Below are 14202 nucleotides of genomic sequence, written 5' to 3'. Positions count from 1 at the left end.
ACTCTCCACACGACATGATCTGCCACGAGTTTGATCCACCTTACAGTTCTCTCTGCCTTCTAGCCAACCTTTCTCTCTCCCCATCCCTCTCTTAGGTTCATTAATCTCTTCTCATGTTTTCTTAAAGACACATACATAATTTCTAAACTGAAGAAGAAGAAGTTGTTGAACAGTCACTAGTCCTTTTCTACATTTTTAGAAAATAAAAAATTCAGCAACAAAGCCAAGAGGTTTCTTAAGAGCCTTTTGTAAATACCAAACTTTTAACAGGCTATTAGTTTTCATTTCTTCCTACGATGCAACTGATACGAGGGATCATTTAATTGCTGAGGCAGTAAAGATAATACGGTCTGTGTTCACACGCAGCATTAAGGATGCTGGTCACAGATGAGCAAGCGGCCAGCTCGATTCCCCTCACACAGCATTGCAATCCTCACTTGGAGCTTGGCTTTCAGTGCTTGGCCTCCTGTCTGTAAACGTGTTAAACCTGCTTTCACTCGCCCTGAATTTGTATAAATAATGTATATACATTTATCCACAGACTCTAACAAGTGCAGCCTCAGGTGAAAATACTCAGAAATGCATGCTATGTGCATCCCCAAAGGTGGACATCAGCTCCAAACCAACCAACTCAAAAGATAACCACACAGAGAGCAAGGAAAAAAAAATACAAATGAATAACTTGCCAAAAGCAACACACACATACAGTTTTTTTTTTTTTTTTTTGTTAAATCTCTCTCACACACAGTGCTGTCAGTTTCTAAACAAGTTTTCCTTTCCGTCACACAAACAGCCCCAAGTTGTGTCTGCTAGTGTTATGTGAAGCTTTTAAACTCTGGAACCACATCACTCGAATTTACCGAGATGCGCTTGTATGTTTCCCTGTATTGTCAAGCACAGTCAAAGAGAAAGAGATTGAGGGCACGAGGAGAGAAAAAAAAGAAAGAAATAAAGAAAGAGAGAAAGAAAGCTATTGGATGGGTTCCAAGATTGCAAGAAAATGAGCAACTGAATGCTGGAATAAGCAAATTTGATATTCAGTCCAGTTTCAGGCAGGCCCGGAGGCTCGACAGGCCGGAGACAAGCACAACTACTAAATAAAATTAATCAGTGAGTTTACGAGAGAGCTGAACTTTTACTGTTTGTTCGGTCTTAATTATTTGTCTTTATTAAAAACAAATAATGACAGCTGTGAGTTTGAATGAAATATCTACAGCCACATGTACCGACTCAGTCATTGTATATCATTAGACCAAAAGTAGGCAGCAGTTTACCCTCTTATCAGAAACTTTGCATTTTACTACTGGAGCAACTGGGGGGAAAAAGCCCCCTTCCAGACCCTCGGCTTCTTCCCCCAATTTACTCCCTGTAAAGTAGTTCTGGCAGTAACAATACATCAAAGGGAAATAAAAATCAACTTACTTTGACCATTGAAAAAGACTTTTTGGCACATTTGTACCATCTTAAATTCTGAGTACAACGTTGTGTGACGTTAACCTTTTTAACCTTTCCCTTTTATCCAACCAGGGTCGCCTGATTATCGGTGCAAAAGCAGAGCACAAAGACATTTTAAGTTTAAAATGAACCAAAGAGCAAAAGAAAAACCCTCCCCAAAAAAGGTCACGAAAGCCGATATTAGCTTTTTATATATTCACCTCATATAAGAAGAAAGGGAGTTCTTACATGTTAAAGACTGTTCAAAAAGTTAAGGGGAAAGGTTTTATTGATCACTTATATTTATTCATATGCTTCAACACTAAAACATAAAAAACAAAGAGGATAAAAAAGGAAACAACTCTTTAGAGAGGCAATTAGCCTACGTTGCAATCACTTACGCCAAACAGCGACTGGAGGAGCCATTGTTTGGCGGCCTGATGGACAAACTTTAAAAATGTAAAGACCAAATTAATAGGCAAGTACTGTTAAAGGGAACACTCACAATTATTATGCAAAAGCCTCACTGTGGCATGCAAAACAAATACACTAAGGTTTGGAGATGGAATGGTTCGAAGGCCGCTGCCGTTTCATTTCAAAGCATGCATTATACATCATTGTGCATAAAGAGGAAGCCTACAGCATTATGATGTTTTTTCCACGATGATTATCCTTTATTAGTCATTAAAAAGAGATCAGGAGAGAGAGAGGAAAAAAATACAACTTTTAAGCACCTGAACCTCGCTGCCAGCATTCCATTAATTGCCTGCACAATGGGGAGAGCCTTTGGAGATTTTTCAATTTCAAAAAATGAGGAGCATGCATTCAGTCGTGCTCATGTTATACCGGCACTTAAATCCTACAGAGCTCACATAAAAAAGGACTCAAGGTTGCATCCGATTGAAAGCCTCCAACTACAGCCACTTTAGAAATCCATTTAGCAAGCGGGGGGTTAGAACATCTAATTCAAACAGAGTCGCCCTGTTAAAACAGTTGCACCAATGTCTTTTAAAAACACACACACACTTTCAGGCACACACTTTTCTCCTGTGTTTGCTTGGCTCCATTGTAAGCAAGATGAACCTGGCACACAGAGAGATGGCAAGACACAAAGAATTAATCATGCCAGACCTCAGCCAAGTGGCGAAGGTGAATGCTGGTGAAAAACTACATGTGGAATCTTGACCTTTGCGTGAACATTATCAAAAAGAGTCCTCTATGGGAGCTACAAAAGAGGTATGTGGCATCTGTAATGACATGACAACCTGAATATCACAACACTGTTCCTCTTCTGCAGAGTTCTGGGTAAAGCGACTGTTTTCCTATGAAAAATCCAGACAAATATGTATGTTTTTGCTATGACCTCCTAGCATTTCTTAGTGAGACAGACTAAAGATGATTAAAATAATAATAATAACAACAAATAAAAACTGAAATAAAAAAAATAAAAAAAACTGAAAAAGGAGCGAGAAGAAAATTGTACTTGCTGTACATAGATGTTTTTTTAACCTGTCTGATAATTTTGCACAGTGGATTCTTGGGCCATTTCGGGTGATTGTAATTTACATTTTTACTTTGAACACCCCTCGGATAGTTGTGGTCCCTACAATATGCCTGGAAACATGCTGACATGTCACAGCTGAGTCAGTGTGACGTGTGCAGTAGCCTTTGCTCTGACTGTAAAACTATAAATCTGTGTGTGGCTTACACGTTGCAGTTTGGCTATCCATGTTCAAGCAACAATCCCCATCTGTCCCTCAGTCTACAGTCTGTCTCTGCACTCCCAGTTCTGGTGCAGCTGTTTTCTGACTGGTGGTTACGCAGTTTTATTATATTTCAACATTTCTTCTACCCGCTGCTGTTTTCTGATGGTCTTCTGGTAATTGTGACTGCGTCATGATTGTGGTTGCCACCTAACATATCATACTGTATGCTGCATCTAACAACAGAGCTTTCGAAATGCTAGTCAATTTTCCAAACAAAGATAATAAATTTCTGTGGCATAATACGCCAATTTCTAAGGTAGTAAACAAAAGTAAGGCTGCTTACAATTACCAATGACTGGACTGTGCCAGAGAAAAAAATCAAGGTTAAAAAATTGTCTGCATGAGTGCTGAAAAAAAGCATGCGTCTGGTAAATTAAAAAATGTTCATCATAGCCTGAGATCCCGCTCTAATGGCCAGGAACGTTCCTCTACGTGGAAGTAGGCTCAGTTTATAACAGAGGATTATAAATCTAGCACAAAGGTAAGGAAATATGTTTTTGGTTTTTGTTCTAACAATGGTTCTTGGCAATAGATTTTATACTGCTTATTTTCCTGTGGGTTAGCAGCAGAGTTGAGTATGTGGGTTGTGCCCATAAAAAGTTGCCAAATTTTCTCTGCCAATGCCAAATAGCTTATTCTGCTACTGACTCTTGTTTTGTTTATTGGGTTGAATGACTGAAGTCTGAAGAAATAAGACATATTGGCAATGTAACAATTTATTCATTCAGCAAACAGGAGCTTGTGAAAATAGCATGTGGAAGAACCATACACAGCCACAACAGCCCAGCACCTCGTCCTCACATGCTGATCACCAGCTCTCTGTGCTTTGAGAGGCTTCAGTGGTGACAAGCCTTGTTTTATCAGTGAGGGAGATGCCAAATGATTGATTGAGTGGCCACTCTATTCATAGGTTTGTTCTGGGGCCCTCGTTTATTAGCACAACAATGACAAAGGACAGAGGGGAGAAAAAAATATATATACATATATACACACACACACAAAAGGCTAATCAGGAGGTGACATCGAAACAAAAGGGTAATGAGACACAGGTGAGGATAGTCAAGACAATGAGACAAGCCAATGGAAGTAGAACTAGCACAATACCCATGAGACAATTAATTGCAAAAATAAAACAGGAAGTGATAAACTATAGCTATATAGAGAAACATAGACACATGAATAAACTCAACACAGGAGGCAAAGGAAACATGGAGGGGACAAATAAGCTCTAAGCACACACATTGTTAAGTCCCTCTGCAGGCCCTAATCTCTTTGCAGTGGCAGTGCAAGACTTTTCAGCTGTTGCTAATTGACCACACCTAGTCAGGTGTGGATAAAGGCAAACCTGAGGCAGGCTTTCATGGAGGCACACTAGTCTTTGTCTTAGTGGTACCAGCTATTTTAGCTAATTTGTTACAGAATTTAAAATAAAACCCTCTTCTCGTGTTAGTTTCCATATTTATGTTTCAGCTTTTGAGCCGGGTTGTAATACACAAAGTAACTGAAACAAGCAAGAGCTAAAGGAACAGAATAAAAAACAGAACGGCAGAATATAAAACCGACACTAAACAAGACAAAGTATCAAGAAACCATAAGAAACCAGGTAGTGCCTAATAAAAATGCTGGAACAGACCATCTACTCTTTAAAAACAGCAAAATGTATAAGAATGAAAGGTTCAAAATTCTTTGCTCATTTATTAATCTTCAAGTTGGGCAGGGTGGTGGTCACACATCCAAAGATGTGAGGGACATTTTAGTCCCTCAAGCCCAGCAATAGCCTTGAGCTGGGGACCATTGTCATATTTGCACAGACACTTTTTACAATGTAAACATGCACTATGCTTGAGATATAGTTTATTATAATCCCAGAGGATTTATTTCTGTGGACAGCAAAACAATGGACAAAAAAGCATTCTTCTTCCATCAAAACAACTTGAGAGTTCGGAGGCTTGGTGTAACACAAATGAATAATGTGCACCATAACTCAAAAAGTACTGTTTATTTTAGCATACAGCACCAAAAATACAAGACTCTGCTTAAATTTATCATGTGTTTGTCTCTATCTCTACTAACATGTGTTTTCACAGACAGATTTAGCCCTTCTCTAGACATACAACTACAGGTCTGTTGGTGAAATCAATATCAAAACCCTTTAGAAGCCTGAATCAAGCAGAAAGAAACTTTTCTTTAAGCTTTCACTCCCTTCGTGCCTCTTTTCTTTCCTTCAGTGTCTCAGAGCACAATTGACAATTGCTGGCAGGCCTTCAGATGCAAACAGCTGCTCTCACATTGTCACTGTGATGGGAAACTGATTATTTAGTCTGCTATCCCTCTCTTGAGACAGCAGCAGTTTCTCTAAGCTCCTAAGACTCTTAAGAGGTTCAGTCCTTTGCCAGAGGCAGCAGTAACACTGTAATGAAGCTCCTATGAAGCAACACCACAGCCTTAAACATTACTAAGTAAAATTAGGAGTATAATCCCCATGGAAGATCTTTAGGGAACATCCCCTCAGCATCTGTTCGGCACTTGCTCAGTTTTATAAAGACCAGAAGTCAAGTTAATAGAGGAAAGGCTGCCTATCATCACCTAGAGTTCTAAGGCTGTCAAAAGTTGAGCTCAATCTATTACAATAAATCACTAATTTATCATTTCAGAAGTATTACATCGTTAATGACATAAGTATGTAGTTTTATAGATTCTGTGCTTTGTGGTTGATAGTGAGGATAGTGAAAAGTTTTGAGTGTAAAGTTTTTGCGTGGGCTGAAGCACTGTTGGATGTCATTACTATGCTAGGCACTGGACATCAAGGCAGCTGCTACCCTCATCACCAGACCACAGCCTACCCCAAACACCAGACCATGACCTAGCCCTACATAGCTGTGAATGCTGTGTTTCGTCTCCTTAGATTTCCAATCAAGTTACTGTATCAATTTGACAAAATTCCCAAAATAGCCTTCTAACTGTACTACACCACAAATAACACAGCATTCTATAGTGGTGAGTTGGTGTGTCCTTTTTTTGACAGTGTGCACAACACAGCTTTTCAAGGAAGAATACATGAGCAAAGCTAACAGACTGCCCAGCTATTTATTAAGTGTTTAACCACGGATAACAAGAAATAAAGGTGAGCAAACAGCTTATACCCTAGAAGTTGAACATTTACATGAAAGCATAATGAAATACATTTAAGACAACTTCTTGTATATTTGGGTGGGTTTTTTTTTTTCATTGCATCTTAAATTTCGACTCTAATCATGGGTGTCTGTGGTTAATTTTAGTCACCACATGGCAGTCTGCACAACTGTCGAGTAATATGCACCTCCTTATGTCACAAAGTCACTTTAAATCTTTAAAATCATTTTAAGCTATATAAGCCTTCCAACTCAGGATAATAGTGTCAGGACTGTGCATTTGTCATTCATGAACACCACATTACTACAAGCTATAAAATAAATGGACGAGACAAACCAAATTGGCTGGGTTAGACAATCACAGCAAAGGTGCCCTTGGGCAAAGCATTTAAAACCATTTATGTATTGAAGTCAAAATGATAGGGTGTGTATATGTATGAACTTTAACAAAACATGGTGGTATGCCACAAATCCTGAGAAAGACACTTTTTTTCTGTAACAAATGATGGGTGAAAGAAATGAAGACAAAATAATTAAAATGTCTTCTTGAGATGTTGGACCATTGCATGCTGTCAAAACAGTTCCAGTGCATCTTGACATTTATTCTAAAAATCTCTGGAAGTATAGGCTTGATTTATGGAACACCATTTGTCCAAAAGATATTATCCCACTGTGTATTATGTTGGCGATTGTGGAAAGCACTGTTTATTCTTGTGTCTTCTGTCCTTTCACTCCCAACCAGTTATGACAGATGGCTGACTCTCCCTAAGCCTGATTCTGCCAGAAGTGTCTTCCTGTTTAAAAAGAGTTTTTCCTTCCCACTGTCGCTAAATGCTAGCTCATTGGGGATTGACTGATTATTGGGGTTTTCTCTCTATTACCATAGGGTTATACAATAGAAGGTGCCTTGAAGCAACTTGCTGTATTTTGGCACTACAGAAAGAGGAAAAAAGGTGATTTACATGACTTTGGACATGACTTGTTTGTTGGTGTCAGACAGGCTGGTATGCGTTTTTTGGAAACTACTGGGATTTTCCCACACAATCATTTCTACAGAGAGTGGTCTGAAAAAGAGAAAACATCCAGTGAGCAACAGTTCTCTGGTCAGCAGTAATTCAAATAACCACTCATTACAACCAGCTTATGCAGAAGAGCATCATTATGCCAAACCTCGAACCAGATGGGGTACAGCAGCAGAAGACTACACACAAGAGTCACTCCTATTAGCTAACAACAGGAAACTGGTTCACCAAAATCAGACAACAGAAGTTTTTTTTTAATTACGTGGTCTGATAAGTCAATGTCTGCTGTTATATTTGGATGCTAGGATCAGCATTTGGTATAAACAAAATGAAAGCATGGATTCCTCTTGCCTTATATCAATGGCTGACGCTGGTGGTGATGGTTTGGGGGATATTTGCTTAGGTTTTTAACTGAGCATCATTTAAATGCCACAGCCTGAGTATTGTTGCTGACCATGTCCACCTCCATCCCTTTATAACCATAGCATGCATATTTTCTCATGGCTGCTTCAAGCAGGGTAACGCGCCATGCCACAAAGCGTAAACTGGTTTCTTGAGTATGCCAATGAGCTCACTATACTCAAATGGCCTCCACAGGCACTAGATCTCAATACAGCAGAGCAACTCTGAGATGTGGTGGGATCTGTAGCAATGTGTGACAGAAGTTTATTTTGGTTGAAGCTGTATAGGTGTTCAACTGAGGTGTAACTGCAAAGACCATGGAGTACGCTTTACATCATTTCCGATCATACAAATGCCCTCAATCACCTTACAGGTTTGTTTTTTTCCTCTAATTTGAATCTTTCTACATTTTCAGTATTACAAAAGATTATTTCTAACAAATGTATCTATATGTGTGTGTAAGTGGGCTTTCTGTCTTGTTTTATGGGAGTTCATCCTGGCTGACATTTTACAAGTGGGAGTGTCTCAGAGCCTTACAGTGCATATCGAGCTGAGAGCCTAATATGAGGTGAGTATGTAAGTTGAGGTAAGGCTGTGTGAAGCCCGAGGCTGTGAACACCAAACAGGGCAGCGGTAAGATCAATACTGGCTCTGCCACAGATGTACGAGAAAGGGGTGGTGGACAGCAGAGAGATGCTTCCTGATAGACCTGCATTGGTCAGTAATGCACATATGCTTTTATTCGGATATATGATTGTCATGTCTGACATCTACTTCTTGTAATGTTCAATAATCTTGAGGGGTAAAGTTAAATACAATGTTATCAAAGTGATTAGGTTTAAAGGAGACATGACTAATAACTTATTCTGTGTGCCACCACCCAATATGCCACTTTGTTACAAACAATATCACCTATTTCCCTTTGATTCTGAAAATACTGTTTAAAACTAAAACTTGAAAACCTAATTATAGATGTCGAAGATAACTGCAGCCAGCTGCAAAGTGCTTTTTAATGTCAACCGGTTATATTTCAAATTTTTTTTCCAACTTTTGGGTGCAGGACAGACACGCCCAGAGTAGGCAAATAAGAAACAGACATTCCCAACTGATAAAAATGTCAGTTGGAATTTGTAAAAACTTATAAATAATGGATGCTTCGAGTAGGCAGGGGAGCATCTTCAATGAGCCCAGAGTGCAGAGCATGCTTTCTCATCTCCACACCGAGGAGCCATCTTAATGACGGCGCCCGGAGACCTACCGGTCTCCATCAATCCCCCCACCCACCTACCCAATTTCCCTCAACCCACCCATGGCACCCCCCCATAAAGCCCATCTATGCTCCCGACCACAAGATACCGTGCAGAGGGGAACATGAGCTCTTAAATTAAACATTGACAGCAGCGGCCGCTGCCTGTTTTAGGCAAATCAGCAGAAAATGAAACAAACAGGGCACCTCAGGAAGATTCATGTGTGTGCAATTGAGACAATTTGGGGGTGTGGAGGAAGTCTCTTAAGTCTTGTGGAGAGAATAAAACGTAAATAATGTCACAACAGTGTGTTTGCTTAGTGAATATCTGCTTATTTGTGTTTTGTGGATTAAAGTAGACAGCTTAGGAATAAGGAGAGAAAAGACAGAACTGGAAAATGTAAGTGGACTGTACTTATGAAGCCCTTTTTATACCTTAAAGGACAAAGCAATTTACAATTTACACATCAAGATGCAGACATGTATGTCATGCACATGCACTGAAGTCGAGTTCAGTGTCTTGCTCAAGGAGGAGCCAACCCTAGACAGGTATTTTGCTCAAGATAATGGCAATGAGCTTCATAACATCCTGCATCATCAGGTCTGGGGTTGAACCATGATGGTGGATGAGGTAGGAACCACTATACCCCTCTCGTGACCTGCATTCAGACATAAACAGGAAATTGCTTTCAGGAAGGAAGTCATATTTTTTACAGCTGTGCCCTGAGATGAGCACAACACTATATGAGAGCTGCATTTCTAATGTCTGTAGAAGACTTGCACTAGATATCGGAAATGAGCCACAGAGTATCAAACACACAAAAGCGACTACCAAGACAGAGTGAGACTAGTGTTTTTGTTCTGGATGAAAACTCCGGTCATTGTCTTTTCCTGCAACCATTTTCCTGTCCTTTCCTGCATTAGCCGCAGAAGAACTTTGGTCTCTTTGTTTTTGTTTTTGGATTTAGATCAAGGCACTGGATCCAGACAGGGCTTATGATCTGTCAGCATACATGGATTTATATGCCACTTACATCCTATGATTCCCATCGCATCTGCAACTTAAAGCAATAAGACTGGTAGGCTGGACATACACTGTAGGGCACCAGCTCCTACCACTGAAGCAAATTTACAATTCTAAATGAGCTCTCTAGTCTCTTTTCTTTGTTATTGATATTAATTAGCTGAGTTTATCAACACTACTGCTTAGAGATGAATAACCGAATAACTTGCAATTTTATATGCACACACACATCTTTGTGCGTGTGTGTGTGCTGATAGGTGGAAGCTGAGGATGGTGGGGCAAGCAGTTCAGAGTCCTAAAGGAAGTGATTTAATGTCCAAAAAGACATGCACTTGTTTTTGCTTTGTCTCTTTCCTGTTTTGTTCTGATAGGGACTTCCTTTCCCCAATGGGGGTGGATACTGTGTCATCCGTGCATCCATCCCATCGACCACTCACGGAAATGTCCGTGCTGCCATCCAATCCCAGGAAAGGAAAAAAAAAATCCAATTTATCATAGTAACAAAATAGTTGTGTGGCACTTGTAAAAAGGAAAAAGATGAGAGACCATGAGGGAGAAGACGTTTATGTTTGTAACACTGTATGCACCAGTGTGTAAGTCTATTAGCAATATTCTGAATCTACACATTTGGGCTTGGGGAGTTAGAGTGCTTAACCCCAGCGATAGTAACATGAGGATGATCTCTTCCTGTCTGCCACAGTATTTCTATGACCAACTCCCTTCCTTCCCGCCTAAACTGAGATACAGCCACATGTGCCCAAACACGTGTAAGTGTTATCACAATTATGACACCCCTCCTAAAAAACAATCTACTCCCCTAGCCGTTGCTCAAACCTGAAACATGTTAATCTTGCTTCCCTAGTGTTTAAATGGCAAAAAGGTACAAGCTTTACAATTGCAATACTTTTTTCACATTAGTTATTTTTTCCTATAATTCTGAATATTTCATATTCCTTTTAATTGTTTTATTAAAAGTTTTCAAAAACAATGCCACAGAGAGAACTTGCTTCAAAGCGGGTAAGGAGGATAGCCACATGGTCTTGATAGTGAGAGGATCCAGTCCTGTGACCTTAAATTAATAGCACTCTCTAAACAATCAGGAGAACAAGTCACCCCAAATACAAGTGAATCACAGATCAAAATATATAAAATACATCTCAAAGGTGTTGGAGTTTGCTTTGATGACATTTCTTATTGACTTTTATGTTTTTTTGATCAAGCAGCTGCTGAAGACTTTTTGGGATGACCATGAGCTATAGGGCTATTACATTAGAGATGAATAAGTTGGATTTCATATGGATTTCGTAAGCCTTTTCTAGGGTGTTTATATGTCTATTTCTCTGTGGCATTTCTAACAGTGACTAAAGCCACTAATGTCAAACTGCTTATCTGTTTTTCTCTCTGATGAGTGATTTAATGCTCAATATCACACACACACACACACACACATACAGACACAGTCCCACCCATCATCCTCCTGGTTACTCATTCACCGTATCTACCAGCACACTTTTATGGTTTCAGTCACTGCCACACACCCATAGAGGGACATGTGCGCACACATTCACCTACAGATGGAGGAAACGGAGCTACGTGTCTGGTAAGGATATGAGGTGTAGTGATGGCACATTAACGATAGGACCCGTGACAGCAGTACGCATCGGTCTTACTAAACAAAGCATGTGGCCAGATTTAATTCAATAAGGATTGTTTAAGTGAAACAATGGCTCCTGGCCCCACTGAGGGTAAGGAAAGGGTGAGAAAGGTGAGTTTGACAGTGGTGGCTGACCAGTGTTTTTTGTGTTTCAGGCTACGGATGATCCCGTGGGTTTGATGGGGTCGTGGATCAGACATATCACTGTGGCACAGCGACATCCGCTTCTTTTTTCAGGTAACTAACAAACAAGCTGACAATGACTGGGCTGAAAAAGGAAATACAGTCAGACATGCCCACCCATGGAACTGAAAACAATATTTAGAAGCAATATGAGTGATTATACAGGGATTAAATAGGGAAATGTAAAACATATGCACGCAAGTCTTTGCCTAAAAACAAAGGACTATACTATAAAAATATTTATGGGCATTAAAAAGTTCTATAATTTATATCATTCATTTGTCAGACTTTGTATAAACTACAACATTATAAGGTCTGATTAGCCCCGACTATCTGCTCAGAGTGTGGTAGTGTGAAAATAAATAAATAAATACATACTTTTTTTAATCTCGCTGTAAGCACCAAGTATTATGTGGGACAATATGATCACAGTACTTTTCCACACACCCACAGTCGATTCATGAAAACATGATACAACATTATTTTGAATGAACTGTTTGTTATTTTTGAAGTTTTTGAAACACCTATACCTACATTGTTGGTACCAGGAATAAGATTTTATGTTGGAATCGGTTTTAGCGACCACTAATGATTTGCAAATTAGATAAAATTATTACACACGCCGTTAAATATATGCCTCAAACGTGGATATAAATCGAATAAAGGGCAAAACTGCAGGATGTATATATGTTTTTCCACTACAGGTTTTACATTCCTCACAGTCCATTTGGTCTGTGCTAATGGAGTCTGTTCATGCAGAGCAGCAGGTCTTAATGAAAAACCTTTGGCCGGTGATCAGTGCTATTGATCAGCCTGAGCCCCAGCTTTAAGCAGGGCTAATTGATCAATCACTACATGTTGATTCAGATTAATGGAACATGACTGGCACCCCGTCCCCCTCCACCCCCCACACATGAAGAGCATAACTGCATGTGTGTTTTGCTGTGAGGTAAAGCTATTCAGCATGCATATGGTTATATGTATTCCAAAACACAATAAATATGATTGCTTCACTGAGGCAAGAAAGAGGAGATAATAAAATCATGACTGCTTAAGAATGTGTCCTGAGCTAAAAAAGATTCAAAGAAAATTTGAATCAAAAATGTTCCTAATAGTGTAATTTCTGATGGTTCTGCAACAAAACAAACACGTTTTTAGAGTAGATCCAAGACCTGACAGTTAAATAAGAGTGAAATGGAAGGTTTGTTTGTTTGTTTGTTACACTCATTCATAAAATAATGGTCATAATCTCTTCTGTACATAAACTATAGACATTTCTTTCTTTTCACATTGTTAGTTTCATCACATCAGCATTTTATTCATTTGGACATTTGTGAGACATTTTGTTATGATTAGCACATGAATTCCCAAGTTATAGCCAAAAACATGTTTTGGGGGCTAACAGTTACTTCTAACCAATTCATTCTTCAGTCTAAGTATGAGCTAAAATGAAACCACCTTTGTGAGAAAAGGACAGATATAAAGTCACAGTAACCTTGAACTTTGACAAACGGTTTGTCACGGTCATCAAGACATACAAGAATCTGACAAAAAAAACAATTAAATAAATGAATAAATCTCACAGGTATAAACATACTTAAAACAGTAAAACATAAATAGCCAGGTAAGCAGTATTTATTAATAATACACATATATAAAACATGTTTTGGTAACCCTGATACAGTATAACAGAAATTCTTCTTATAAGCGACAGGAATGTGTTTATGTCTGTCCGGAGAAATTGCTCCTGTTTGGTTTGATGGAGTGTCATTTCATTCATTTCTGCAGACATTTAGCATGGTTTGCATCACAAGCACATCATAACACAGCTTAAATGCTAGAGGCGTACAGATCGAGCAACCAGGAACATGGAATCCATCAATTTTCGGCGTTCTCAGCCCTGGCCAGTGACCCGCAGGTCACAGCCGAATAGTTGCACACACAGTCACAGCAACATGCTGACATGTTGTTGGCGTGGAAGGTCTTTGTGGTGAGTGAAGATACAAAGTTCGTCAAAGTAAACTACAAACCCCATCGTACACTTTAACCCCCATTAACCAGCTAAACATGGACATTTTAAAGAAGCTAGTAAAGGCATGAGCCTCAGTAAGAACAGTCAAAGGTTGAAAGCTGTTACAAGGAAAATTATGGAAGTGAGTGAAAAGAGAAAGGGGTGGATTTCCTGCCATGTGGTGAATTTATAAACAATTATGTAAGTAACTGTAATTTGTTCTATTACATAAATCTGTAAAATATGTAAGATCGACAACCTTTTTTCAGTTAATTATTACTTATTTCAAGGAGCAGAGCACTCTATTTTCACTTGTTTAAGGAAGATTA

At 39.2% G+C, this 14202-nt stretch overlaps 1 protein-coding gene across 1 annotated transcript in view; it reads right to left on the bottom strand.

Moving 5' to 3' along the window:
- LOC146558819 (adhesion G protein-coupled receptor D2) overlaps positions 1–14202 on the bottom strand; it is a 94471-nt gene that overhangs the window by 4468 nt on the left and 75801 nt on the right. The window lies entirely within an intron of this gene.

Source organism: Mchenga conophoros, linkage group LG15 (genome assembly GCF_057382185.1).
Source record: "Mchenga conophoros isolate Kocher_MC1m ecotype Shallow Benthic linkage group LG15, M_conophoros_male_GT1.1, whole genome shotgun sequence".
Lineage (NCBI taxonomy): Eukaryota > Metazoa > Chordata > Actinopteri > Cichliformes > Cichlidae > Mchenga > Mchenga conophoros.
Note: the sequence above shows the minus strand (reverse complement) of the source record. Positions and strands in the feature narration are given on the sequence as shown.